The sequence below is a fragment of the Pan paniscus genome, chromosome 1 (genome assembly GCF_029289425.2).
Source record: "Pan paniscus chromosome 1, NHGRI_mPanPan1-v2.0_pri, whole genome shotgun sequence".
Classification (NCBI taxonomy): domain Eukaryota; kingdom Metazoa; phylum Chordata; class Mammalia; order Primates; family Hominidae; genus Pan; species Pan paniscus.
Window position 1 is genome coordinate 4,735,848 of NC_073249.2, and position 13,074 is coordinate 4,748,921.

The 13,074-nt window shown below is 43.3% G+C and overlaps 1 pseudogene; it reads left to right on the forward strand.

The window, feature by feature from the left end:
* The first annotated feature begins 452 nt into the window (after nt 1-452).
* Nucleotides 453-12,947, forward strand: LOC117976134 (homeobox protein TGIF2-like; annotated as a pseudogene).
* The last annotated feature ends 127 nt before the right edge of the window (nt 12,948-13,074 follow it).

Here is a 13,074-nt window from a genome sequence, read left to right on the forward strand (position 1 = left end):
GGTCATTAAAAGTTTCATTTGATGTTTTAAAATAATGTATAGTTTAAACTTTCACATGTGAAAGACCATTTCACAAAATCATCTGTGATCCATGTTGAGTTAATTTTCATGTGATGCGAGGTAAAAGCCTTAAGTGTGTATCTCCTTGTGTGTAGATATTTACTTGTCCTCGCACCGTTAGTTGAAAATACTATTCTTTTCCCATTGAAATGCCTTTGCCCCTCTGTTCTTATACCAGCACCACAGTGTTTTGATACTGTGGCTTTATAGCATGTTTTGAAATTCAGGAGTACAAGCCCTCCAGCTTTGTTCTTTTCAAGTTTGATTTTGCTATTCTGGGTCTTTTGCATTTGATATAAATTTTGGGGCTGGCATCAGAAAAATGGCAGAGTTTTAGCTCCAAACACCCATTTCTCCACAGAATCATCAAAAAACAAATAGGAACTGTCAGAATGAACTTTGTCAGAACTCTGGAAAACACAGGTTTACATCAGTCAGGTAAACAATAAAGAAAAAGGCAAATTAAAAATGGTAGGAAAGCTGTGTGGTGTTTTTACTTGTCCTTGCCCATCCCCTTTCCAGGTCAATGGCAATCTTGAAGAAAGCAACCTGCATTGCCAGTGTGGGACCCTGGTCTCTGGTTCTAAAGGGAGCAGAGCAGACCTTATTTGCAAATTATTGTGGTCTTTCTATTTTAACCTCTCTGTGGCTGCCTGAAGGGCTGACACATAGTGCCCATCTGTGTTTTATCTAACTCAGAATTCACCTAGGATGGAAAAGTGGTGAGCATTGCTTGGAAACGTTATAAGGAGAACAAAAAAACCACAACTGCTTGGAGCAAAAGATGATATACAGTTGAGGCATATAATACACAATCTAAAGCCTGGGAGGAAGAACAGAGGAGAGTTTATTTGAGAAATTAGGTCTTTCAAAAGTGTATATTAGGGAATATAGAAAGCCATATACATGCTCAGGGCAGGACACATGCCCAGAAAAGACCTGAGAAGATCCTAAGCTCTCACCTTCGGCTGATCTCTAGGTTTAGTGCAAGAAGAGAAGGCTGAGGCAGAGTTGGAATCCCTGAGCCCAGAGCTCATGTGTGTGTGTGTGTGTGTGTAATCCTAGTATTTAAGGAAATCTTTGTCAAAGCACTAGTTGAACACAAACTAAAGGAACAGAGACTTCAGTAACTAATACAATAAGGAGTACAGTTTTTGCAAAAACAAAAAAGGTTGGAAAAATCAGTAACACAATCTTAGACTTCAACAATCAACAGCAAACCCTAGGGAAAAGAAAAACTGATTTACAGAGTTTCCACATTATAATATTCAAATGTCCATTTTCAATAACAGCAACAAACTACAAAGAAACAGGAAAGTATGGTCTACTCACAGGAAAAAAAAAGAAAAAGACTAAAGCCATCCCTGAGAAAGATGATACATCAGACTTACTAGACAAGGACTTTAAATCACCTGTCTCAAATATGCTCAAAGAACTAAAGGAAACTAAAGAACTAAAGGAACTAAAGGCAAATGATGTATGAACACAAGAATATCCAAGAAGAGAAATGATAAAAGGGAACCAAATACAAATTCTGGAGCTGAAAATTATGGTGACTGAAATGAAAAAATTTGCTAGAGGCATTCAGAAGATTTGAGCAGGCAGAAGTAAGAATCAGTGAACTTGAAGATAGGACAACTGAAATTATTCAGTCTGAGGAGCAGAACGGAAAATGAAGAAAAGTGAACAAAGCCCAAGGAACCCTACCATCAAGTGGACCAACATGCATTACGGGAATCCCAGAAAGAGGCAGAAAGAATATTTGAAGAAATAATTCATCAAAAACTTCCAAAATTTGATGAAAGGCATGAATCTACAAATCCAAGAAGCTCAATGCATTCAAAGTAGAATAAACACAAAAGAGATCTACACTGAGACACATAATCAAACTGTCGAAAGACAAAGATGGAGCATCTTGAAAGCATCAAGAGAGAAGTGATTCATCATGTACAAGGGACCCTCAGTAAGATTAAAAGCTGATTTCTTACAAAAATCATAGAAGCCAGAAAAAAAAAATGGGATAACATTTACTTAAAGTACTAAAAGAAAAAAACTAAGAATATTTGGCAAAATTATCCTTCAAATATGAAGGAGAAATTAAGACATAAGTAGATAAACAAAAGTGGAGGAAGAATATTACCCATAGGCCTTTCCTGTCAAGAAGTGCTACATGTCCAGGTGCAGTGGCTCACACCTGTAATTCCAACACTTTGGGAGGCCAAGGTGTACGGATCACTTGAAGCCAGGAGTTTGAGACCAGCCTGGCCAACATGGTGAAACTCCGTCTCTACCAAAAATACAAAAAAAATTAGTGAGGCATGGTGATGGGTGCTTGTAATCCCAGCTACTAGGGTGGCTGAGGCAGAAGAATCGGTTGAACCTGGGAGGCGGAGGTTGCAGGAGAATCACTTGAACACGGGAGGCGGAGGTTGCAGTGAGCTGAGATCGTGCCACTGCACTCCAGCCTGGGTGACAAAGCAAGACTGTCTCAAAAACAAACAAACAAAAAAGCTACAGGGAAAGAGCTATAGGGAGTCTCCCAGTTTGAAATGAAAGGAAACCAGCCAGTAACTTCAAGCTGAATGAAGAAATAAAGATCTCCAGTAAAGCTAAAAAGGTAAAAGCCAGTATTAATGTATTTCTGTTTTGCAACTCCACTTTTTATTTTCTACACAATTTAATAGACAAATGCATAAAAAATAATTACAAATTTATGCTATTGGGTACACTGCATAAAAATGTAATTTGTGACAACAATAAGGTCAGGAAAGAGCTGTATAGGAGCAGGGTTTTTGTGTGTTATTGAAGCTAAGTTAGTATCAAAATAATATAGTTACAAATTTAGGATGTTAATTGTAATCTTCATGGTAACCATTAAGAAAATATCTAAAATATATACACAAAGGAAATGATAAGGAATTTAAACAGAACCCTACAAAAAAATCAGCTAAGGACAAAAGAAGGCAATAATGAAGGAAATTAGGTATAAAAGATAATCCAACTGTATGCTATCTACAAGCAACTCACTTTAATCCAAAGATACAAATAGGTTGAAAGTGAAAGGATGGAAAAAGTTATCACACAAAATAGACTTTACATTTAAAACTGTTACAAGAGACAAAGAAGGGAATTATCTATTGATAAAAGGGTCAATTCATCAACAAGATGTAACAATTATAAACATATTCATACTCAGCAAGCAACAGAGCCCCACCAAAATATATGAAGCAAACACTGACAGATTTGAACGGAGAAATGGTTCCACAATAATAGAAACTTCAATACCCCATTTTAATAATAAAAATTATTATTACTATTAGAACATTTAGAAGATTAATAAGGAAATAGAGGACTTGATTAACATCATAAATAGTACACTTCCCCCAACAATAAAAATACACAATCTCCTCAATTGCACATGGAACAGTGTCCAGGACAGAGGATAGGTTACAAAACAAGTTTAGAAATACTGAAATCATACAAAGTATTCTTCTCTGATTACAATGGAATGGAGCTAGAAATCTATAACAAAGAAAACTAGAAAATTCACAAATACGTGGAAATTAAACAACACACTCTTAACCAACAGATCAAATAAGAAATTCTAAAGGAAATTAGGAAGATTGCTTTTTTGCATTTTATGGATGTAACTATTTTGACAAATCTCATGTCAAATTATGATATGATGGTAATATGTCAACTTGACTGGGATGAGGGATGCCCAGAAACAAGGTTAAAACCTTGTTTCTGGGTGTGTCTATGAAGGTGTTTCTGGAAGAGATTAACATTTGAATCAATGAACTGTAAAGATTGCCTTCACCAATGTGGATGGGCATCGTCCAATCTGTTGAGTGTCCAGATATTTAATAGAACAAAAAGGCAGAGGAATAGTGAATTTGCTCTCTGCTTGAGCTGGGACATTCATCTTCTCTGGCCTTTGAATTTGGGCTGGTACTGAACACCATTGGCTCCCCTGGTTGTAAGGCCTTTTGGCTTGGACTGGAACTACACCAGCAGCTTTCCTGGGCCTCCAGTTTGCAGATGGTAGGTTGTGGGACCTTCCAGGCATGGTGTTCATGTGAGCCAATCCCTCATAAGTCTCTTTGTGTATGTGTGTGTGTGTGTGTGTGTATATATATATGTATATGTATATATATGTGTATATATATACGCACATTGTATTGGTTTTATTTCCTTGGAGAACCCTAATTAATGCAGATTTTGGTACCAAGAATGGTACTAGAATAAGAAAGTTCTAAGAATTATTTTTTTGAATTGTTTCTGGGGCTTCTGAAATACTGCATTCTTTTGTCCTTAGCTGATTTTTTTTTGTAGGGTTTTGTTTAATTTCCTAATCTTTTCCTTTGTGTATATATTTTAGATATTTTCTTAATGGTAATCTGATTGGATTTAAAGGGGCTGATGATTCTGTATCCAGTAGTAAAGAGAGCCCTGATAATAGTCCATGCTTGGATACTCCTAATCAACTCCTTATAGGAAGCAAGGAGGCTGGGCACGGTGGCTTATGCCTGTAATCCTAGCACTTTGGGAGGCCGAGGCAGGCAGATTGCCTGAGTTCAGGAGTTCAAGACCAGCCTGGGCAACACGGTGAAACCCCGTCTCTACTAAAATATAAAAAATTAGCTGAGTGTGGCAGCGTGCGCCTGTAGTTCCAGCTACTCAGGAGGCCGAGGCAGGATTATGGTGTGAACCCGGGAGGTGGAGCTTGCAGTGAGCCGAGATTGTGCCACTGTACTCCAGCCTGGGCGACAGAGCGAGACTCCCTCTCAAAAAAAAAAAAAAAAAAAAAAAAGCAAGGGACCTCAAGGGTTCTGTGTCTGATACTTATAAACATTTTTGGAAAACTAAGGAGTATAATAGCATTGGTTGGTTGCTCCTAATGTCACTGAAATTGCTGAGAGTCACATCCTGGGACTTGATGAATTACAGCGCATGTTGAATTTCCAGCCCCACAGGGCATCCGCTCTTTATTTTATTTTATTTTATTTTATTTTATTTTATTTTATTTTGTGACGGAGTCTCGCTCTGTCGCCCAGGCTGGAATGCAGTGGCGTGATCTTGGCTCACTGCAAGCTCCGCCTCCTGGGTTCACGCCATTCTCCTGCCTCAGCCTCCCGAGTAGCTGGGACTACAGGCACCCACCACCAGGGCATCTGCTCTTAAAGTGGGGACATTAATTAGGAAATAGTGGAATCCTGTCAATTGAAATGGGGATGTTTGGGAAGACCTAGATAAAGCTGGAGACATTGAGCCCCTAAAATCTGATGAGTCTTTTTTGCCAGTGTCTCCCAATCCCAGTGGAAGTGCCTTCCCCAAACCCAGTGACAGTGGCATTCCCACTCACAGTGATATCAGCCTTTTCTCCTCTGAGGAAACCTTGCGTTACCTAAGGAAACTGACAGGGTGGTGATTCCCACCACATCCCCATTCAACACTATTTGGCCTGTGCAGAAGACAGATGGATCTTGGAGAATGACAGTGGATTATCATAAGCTTAACCAGATGGTGACTCCAATTGCAGCTGCTGTACCAGATGTGTCATTGCTTGAGAAAATCAGCAGATCCCCTGCTACCTGGTATGCAGCTGTTGTCTTGGAAAATGCCTTTTCTCCATCCCTCTCCATAAGGCCCACCCTAGGCAGCTTGCTTTCAGTGACATGACCAGCAATGCACCTTCACTGTCCTGTCTCAGGGGCATATCACCTCTCCAGCCCTAGGTCATAATTTAGTTCATGGGGATCTTGATCACCCTTTCCTTCCACAAGATACCACATTGGTCCGTTACTTTGATGACATTTTGCTGATTGGACATAGTGAGCAAGAAGTAGCCATAACTGTAGACATATGGTAAGACATTACCATGTCAAAGAGTGGGTAATAAATCCAACTGAAATTCAGGGGTCTTTACCTCAGTGAAATTTCTAGGGGTCCAGTGGTGTGTGGTGTCGAGATATCTCTTTCTTTCTCTCTTTCTTCCTTCCTTCCTTTCTTTCTTTCTCTTTTTCTTTCTTTTCTTTCTTTCTTTCTTTCTTTCTGTTTCTCGGTCTCTTTCTTTCTCTTTCCTTTCTTTTGAGAGAATGTCATTTTAAACAAATTTATATATTTGTTTCATGAGAAAGAGCATTCTGAAAGCAGTGTAGCCAGCATACAATCACAATGCTGCAGAACATGGAATAAGCTTTTAAAAAATCGCAGAGCAGAGAATGGGATGGTAAATTGTTAAAATTAGGAAAGAGTCCAACAAAGTAGGAATCCAATTTCGTTCCCACAGTGGGGTAATCAGTTTAGGAAGTCCATTCGTGATGTTAATTACAACAATGGAATAGAAACATTTCAGTTGATACTAGATATTTTCATATGCTTGTTTTGGTAGAGATATCCTTTCTAAGGTGAAGATTAAGTTGTTTCATCTGGCTCCTCCCACAGCCAAGAAAGAGGCACAATACCTGCTGGGCCTCTTTGGATTTCTGGAGGCAACATATTCATTTGGGTGCGTTAACGCTGGGCCGTTTACTGAGTTACCTGAAAAGCTGTGAGTTTTGAGTGGGCCCAGGACAAGAGAAGGCTCTGCAACAGGTCCAGGGTGCTGTGCAAGCTGCTCTGCCACTTGGGCCATGTGACCAGCAGATCTGTCAATGGCAGGTAGGGGAGCCTTTGGGTAGGCCCATAGAGGTGAGTCACACCTCCAGCCTTTAGAACTTTGAAGCAAGAGCACAAAGTATGTTTTCTCCCTCTGGGCAGGTGGGGGAGGGTGAGGAGGGTGCAGAGGGGAGGAGAGGGGATCCACTGTCAGACCCCCTGTGCTTTCCAGATTTGAGCATTCAGTGAGCTGTCAGGTGGGGCAGGTACTGGGAGCACTGCGCCCCCCCTCCCCACCACCAGTTCCCCTGCCAGGATGCCCCACCCTGAGCCTGAGGCTGCACGGGCCCAAAAACCACTAGGAAAAGTGAAGAGAGGACTCAAGCTCAGAGAGGGAAGGACACTTGCCCAGGGTCACAGCACCAAGTGAAGGATAGGGCCTTGCTCATTCATCTGGATTTTCAGAGGTTGAGTCTGGTACCAGGCCAAGGGGCCTGACCAAGGAGAACATCCAAGAAGCAATCAGTAGAGATGGCTCACCACTGTCTCTGCAAGGCTTGCCCCAGGTCCAGCCTAGCCCCTAGGCACCACATTGGACAGTGATCTAGGTGAAGACGAAGGCCTCCTCTCCCTGGCAGGCAAGAGGAAGATCAGGGGGAGCCTGTCCAAGGAGTCAGTGGAGATCCTTGGGGACTGGCTGTACTTGCACCTCTGTAATGCCTCCCCCCCGGGGCCGGGGAAGCTGAGCCTTTCTGGTCAGACCAACCTGTCAGCACTGCAGATGTGTAACTGGTTCATCAACGGCTGGCAGTGGCGTCTCCCAGACTGCAAAGATGCGAATCAGTTTACCCTTTCCCGAGGTGGGGGTGAGGCCTCAGATGTGGCCCAGCCCAGTGGCAGCAGCCCTTCAGGGCTGCCTGTGTCTGTCCCAGCCCCCACAGATGTGCTCTCCCTGTGTGTGTGCTGCGTGCTGCTCCGCTCAGGCCAGCGTGGAAAGCCTGCAGCCCCCTTCCCACGGTGGGAGCCAGAGCCCCCCAATACTCTGACTCCTGGTAGCACACTCACCCTGCTGACCAGGACTGAGGCTGGAAGCCCCACAGGTGCACTCTCCAACATGCCACCAGCCACATCCCTAGAACAAGACAAAGAGGCTTCAGCAGCTTCCAGCTGCTTCCAGTCCTCCAACTACAGAGGGCTGCTGAGATGGAGCTTGAGAAGCAGCAGCACCTGTTACTCCCATTCCTGTACACTCCCATCCCTTTAGTCTCTGAAAACCTCAAGTAGGTGTCTGTCAACAGGGGTGCTCGAGGCTCAAACCAGCTATCTTGGATTCCTGTTTGGGTCCCCTCCATACAGAGGGTTTTCTGTGGATAACTGCCAAACATTGGGATCATGTCCTCCGTCCAGAGGTCTTCAAGAGGCAGATGCCAGCTGGCATCGCTGTGCTGTGATGGGGGCCCTCTCCTCTGCTGACTCTTGCCATTTTTCCAGGCCTCCCCTCAGTGAGGAGACCAGGCGATGGGAGACAGGCATGGTGCTGCTTCTGCTGCTCCAGAGAAACCCTGGGACACCTTTGTTCTGCTTGGTTTTCTGGGCTGGGCTCAGGAAACCTGCCCAGTTCAGGCCTATATTGGGTCCAAGCTGCCCCTGTGCTGCTTCTGTCAAGCCAGGTGTGGACATTCCAAGTTCGTAAGCATGAACAAAAGAAAAGAGGAACCCAGCAGATGTAACAGAACTGACTCCAGTTGTGTAGAGTTTTGCTAAACTGTTTATCCCCTTTTGCTGTGGTTTGCATTAATGGCAATAGTTAGCCAGGTGTGGGGAATGAGAGTGCATTGCTCGATAGGGTCTGATGAACTGGGAGTAACCCACCATTGCAATTGGGGATTGTTTTGCAAGGAAATAGTATTTTTATTTGGGGGACCAGCAAAATCTCTACATTAGTGTAAAATTTCAAATAGTTGTTTTATCGTTGGTTTGGTTTACCAAAAAAAAAAAAAAAAAAAATGCAGAAAAAAGTTTAAAAAAAAAATTTTGGAGCAGGGCCCTGCCAACATCCTTGGATAGCTTCTCTCCTTTTGAGAGACAACTCTTGGCCTACTACTGGGCTTTAGCAGAGACTAAATGCTTGACCATGGGCCACCAAGTTACCGTGCAACCCTAGCTGCCCATCATGAACTGATGTAATCTGACCCGCCACGCCATAAAGTTGGGCGTGCATAGCACACAACATTTGGTTCTCAAATGCAAGTGGTATATATGTGATTAGGCCCTAACAGGCCCTTCTGAAGGCACAAGTAGGTTATAAGAAGTGGTCTACATGTCCACAGTCCCCATTCCTTCTATACTGTTTCTCCTTCTCAGCCTGAACCTGTGGCTTCATGGGGAGTTCCCTATGATCATCTGACGCAGAAAAAGAAGACTGGGGCCTGTTGTACAGATGGCCCTGCATGATATGCAGCAGCACCTGCAAGTGGACAGCTACAGCACCGCAGTCCCTCGCTGGAGCGCCCCGGACAGTGGGAAAGAGAAATCCTCCCGGTGGGGCATAACTTTGCGTCGTAGACTTAGTTACGCACTTTGCTTGGAAGGAGAAATGGCCAGTGTGCAATTAAATATTCATGGGCTGTAGCCAGTGGTTTGGCCGGATGGCCCAATGTCATTGGAAATTTAGTGACAAAGAAGTTTGGGGAAGGGGCCAAGTGTGGTGGCTCATGCCTGTAATCCTAGCACTTTGGGAGGCTGAGGCAGGCGGATTGCTTGAGCTCAGGAGTTCAAGACCAGCCTGGGCAACATGGCAAAACCCCATCTCTATTATTATTATTATTATTATTTTTTTTTTGAGACAGAGTCTCACTCTGTCGCCCAGGCTGGAGTGCAGTGGCGTGATCTCGGCTCACTGCAACCTCCGTCTCCCAGATTCAAGCGATTCTCCTGCCTCAGCCTCCCAAGTAGCTGGGATTACAGGCACCCGCCACTATGCCTAGCTAATTTTTGTATTTTAATAGAGATGGGGTTCCACCATGTAGGACAGGCTGGTCTTGAACTTCTGACCTCAAATCTACCCTCCTTAGCCTCCCAAAGTGCTGGGATTATAGGCGTGAGCCACTACACCCAGCCCCTCTATTATAATTTAAAAAAAAAAAAAAGAAATTTAGGGAACAGGTATTTGGATAGATCTCTCTGGGCAAAAAACACAAAGACATTTATCCCATGTGAATGTTCATTGAAGGGAACCTCAACAGAGGATTTTGTTAATTAATTTTATTTCTGAGACAAGATATGCTCTGTCGCCCAGGCTGGAGTGCAGAAGTTTGATCATAGCTCACTGCAGCCTCAAACTCCTGGGTTCAAGCAATCATCCCACCTCAGCCTTCTGAATAGCGGGGACTACACGTGCATGCCACCATGCCTGGCTTATTTATTTATTTATTTATTTTGTAGAGATGAGATTTTATTATATTGACCAGGCTGGTCTCAAACTCCTGGGCTCAAGCAATTTTTCCTGCCTCGGCCTCCCAAAGTGCTGGGATTACAGGCATGTGCCACTGCACCCAGCCAACAGAGAAGGATTTTAATAATCAAATGGATAGGATGACCCATTCTGTGGATACAAGTCAGATTCTTTCTCCAGCCACCACTGTAATTACCCAATGGGCTCATGAATAAAATAGCCATGGTGGCAAGGAAGGAGATTACACATGGGCTCAGCAACATGGACTTCAACTCACCAAGGCCAACCTGGCCCCCAGTATGGCACCATTCCCTGGAGCGATCGGTCAGCTACCTGGTGGCAGGTTGATTACATTGGATTGCTTCCATCATAGAAGTTTGTCCTTACTAAAATAGACACTTACTCTGGATGTGGATTTGTCTTCCCTGAACACGATACTTCTGCCAAAACTATTATCTGTGGACTTCCAGAATGCCTTATCCACCATCTTGGTATTCCATACAGCATTGCTTTCTGATTAAAGAATTCAACTTTACAGCAAAAGAAGTGCAGCAATGGGCTTATGTTCATGGAATTTTTTGATCTTACTATGTTCCCCACTAACCAGAAGCCGCTGGCTTGATAGAGCCGTGGAATAGCCTTTCGGAGAATCAGTTAACGGTACCGGCTAGGCCGCAATACCTTGCAGGGGTGCAGCAAGGTTCTCCAGAAGACTGCAAATGCTCTGAATCAGTGTCCAGTATATGGTGCTCGCTCCCCCATAGCTAGGATTCACAGATCCAGGAATCAAGAGGTAGAAATGGGAGTGGCATGACTCACTATTACCCTTAGTAACCCATTAGCAAAATGTTTGCTTACTGCTCCCAGGACTTTATGCTCTGCTGGCCTAGAGACCTTAGTTCCAGAGGGAGGAATGCTTCCACTATGAGAAACAATGATCCTGCTGGACTGGACTTAAGACTGCTGCCCAGCCACTTTAGGCTCCTCACGCCTCAGAGTCAGCAAGCTAAGAAGGAAGTTATGTTGCTGGTTGGGGCGGTTGATCTGGACGACCAAGGGGAAATTGAACTACCACTCCACTACTCCACAAAGGAAGAATATTTCTGGGATATGGATCACTTAGGATGTCTCTCAGTATTACCATGTCCCAACCCAATCTAGGCAGGACTACTAATGACCAGACCCTTCAGGAATGGAGGTTTAGGCCACTCCACCTGGTAAAGAACCATGACTGCTGAGTTATGTGTTGAAGTCAAAAGGGATACAGAATGGATAGTAGGAGAAGGCAGCATTTTATAAATATCAGTTGCAACCGTGTGGCCAGTTACAGGAATGAGGACTGTAATTGCCATATGTCCTCATTTTTTTTTAAGACAGAGTCTCGCTGTGTTGCCCAGGCTGGAGTGCAGTGGCGTGATCTCGGCTCACTGCAACCTCCGCCTCCTGTGTTCCAGTGATTCTCCTGCCTCAGCTTCCTGGGTAGCTGGGATTACAGGCACGCACCACCACGCCTGGCTAATTTCTGTATTTTTAGTAGAGATGCGGTTTCACCATGTTGGCCAGGCTGGTCTTGAACTCCTGACCTCAGCTGATCCACCCGCCTTGGCTTCCCAAAGTGCTAGGATTACAGGGGTGAACCACTGCACCCGGCCTCATTTTTTAATAAGCATGTTTGTACGTATACATACATATTTTAGGCAAAAATGTTTGCTTTATTTCCTGTCTTATTCCCTCATCATATAACATAAGATGTACTGACCTTATATATAGTATTTGAGTATTGTTAATGCTACATCATAGTATTTAAGTTATAGACTATCAGAAGAGTAAACATCATTCAAAGACTTCACCTCCTCTTCCGGGAGGTAAACACCCTGGGATTAGTGCGTTTTCGGTTGTGTGCAGGATGTTAATATCATGTTAGGCAGGATTATGACCTTGTTATTTATTTGGAAGTTAAGTATGGTTTAAGATGTTTATGGGTGCCAAGTTGACAAGGGGTAAACTTGTGATGGTTAATTTTTTTTTTTTTTTTTTTATCGAGACAGGGTCTCACTCTGTCACCCAGGCTAGAGTCCAGTGGTGTGATCATGGCTCACTGTAGCCTCGAACTCCTCAGGCTCAGGTGATCCTCCCACCTTAGCCTCCTGAGTAGCTAGGACTATAGGCATGCACCACCATGCCTGGCTAATTTTTGTATTTATTTGTAGAGGTGGGGTTTCACCATGTTGCCCAGGCTGGTCTCAAATTCCTTTCCTCAAGTGATCCACTCACTTCTGCCTCCCTAAGCACAGAAATTACAGGAGTGAGCCCCTATACCTGGCCTGATGGTTAACTTTATTTGTTCACTTGATTGGGCTAAGGGATGCCTCGTTAGCTGGCAAAACATTATTTCTGGGTGTGTCTGTGAAGGGGTTTCTGAAGGAGAGTAATGTTTGAGTCAGTAGACTGAATAAAGCAGGTGTCCTTCACCAATGTGGACAGGCATTATCTAATCCTTTGAGTGCCTTAATAGAACCAAAAGATGGAGGAAGGATGAATTTGCCGTCTCTGGTTGAGCCAGGACATACATCTTCTCCTGTCCTTTGACATCAGCACTCCTAGTTCTCAGGCCATCAAACTTGGACCGAGACTTACAACATTGGTTCCCCAGTTTTCCAACCTTCGAACTTGGACTGGAACCACACCACCAGCTTTCACGAGCTTCCAGCTTGCAGATGGCAGATCCTGGGACTTCTCAGCCTCCATAATTGCACAAGCCAATCCATCAAAACAAATCCTCATTTCATACATACATACATAATACATATATATATATTCTATTTATATATAATATATCTATTATTAGATTAATAATATATCTATCAATATATATTATATATAAAATAATATATTATTAGATTATTAATAATATATCTATTATATATTATAGATATATAATAATATATATGTATATATAT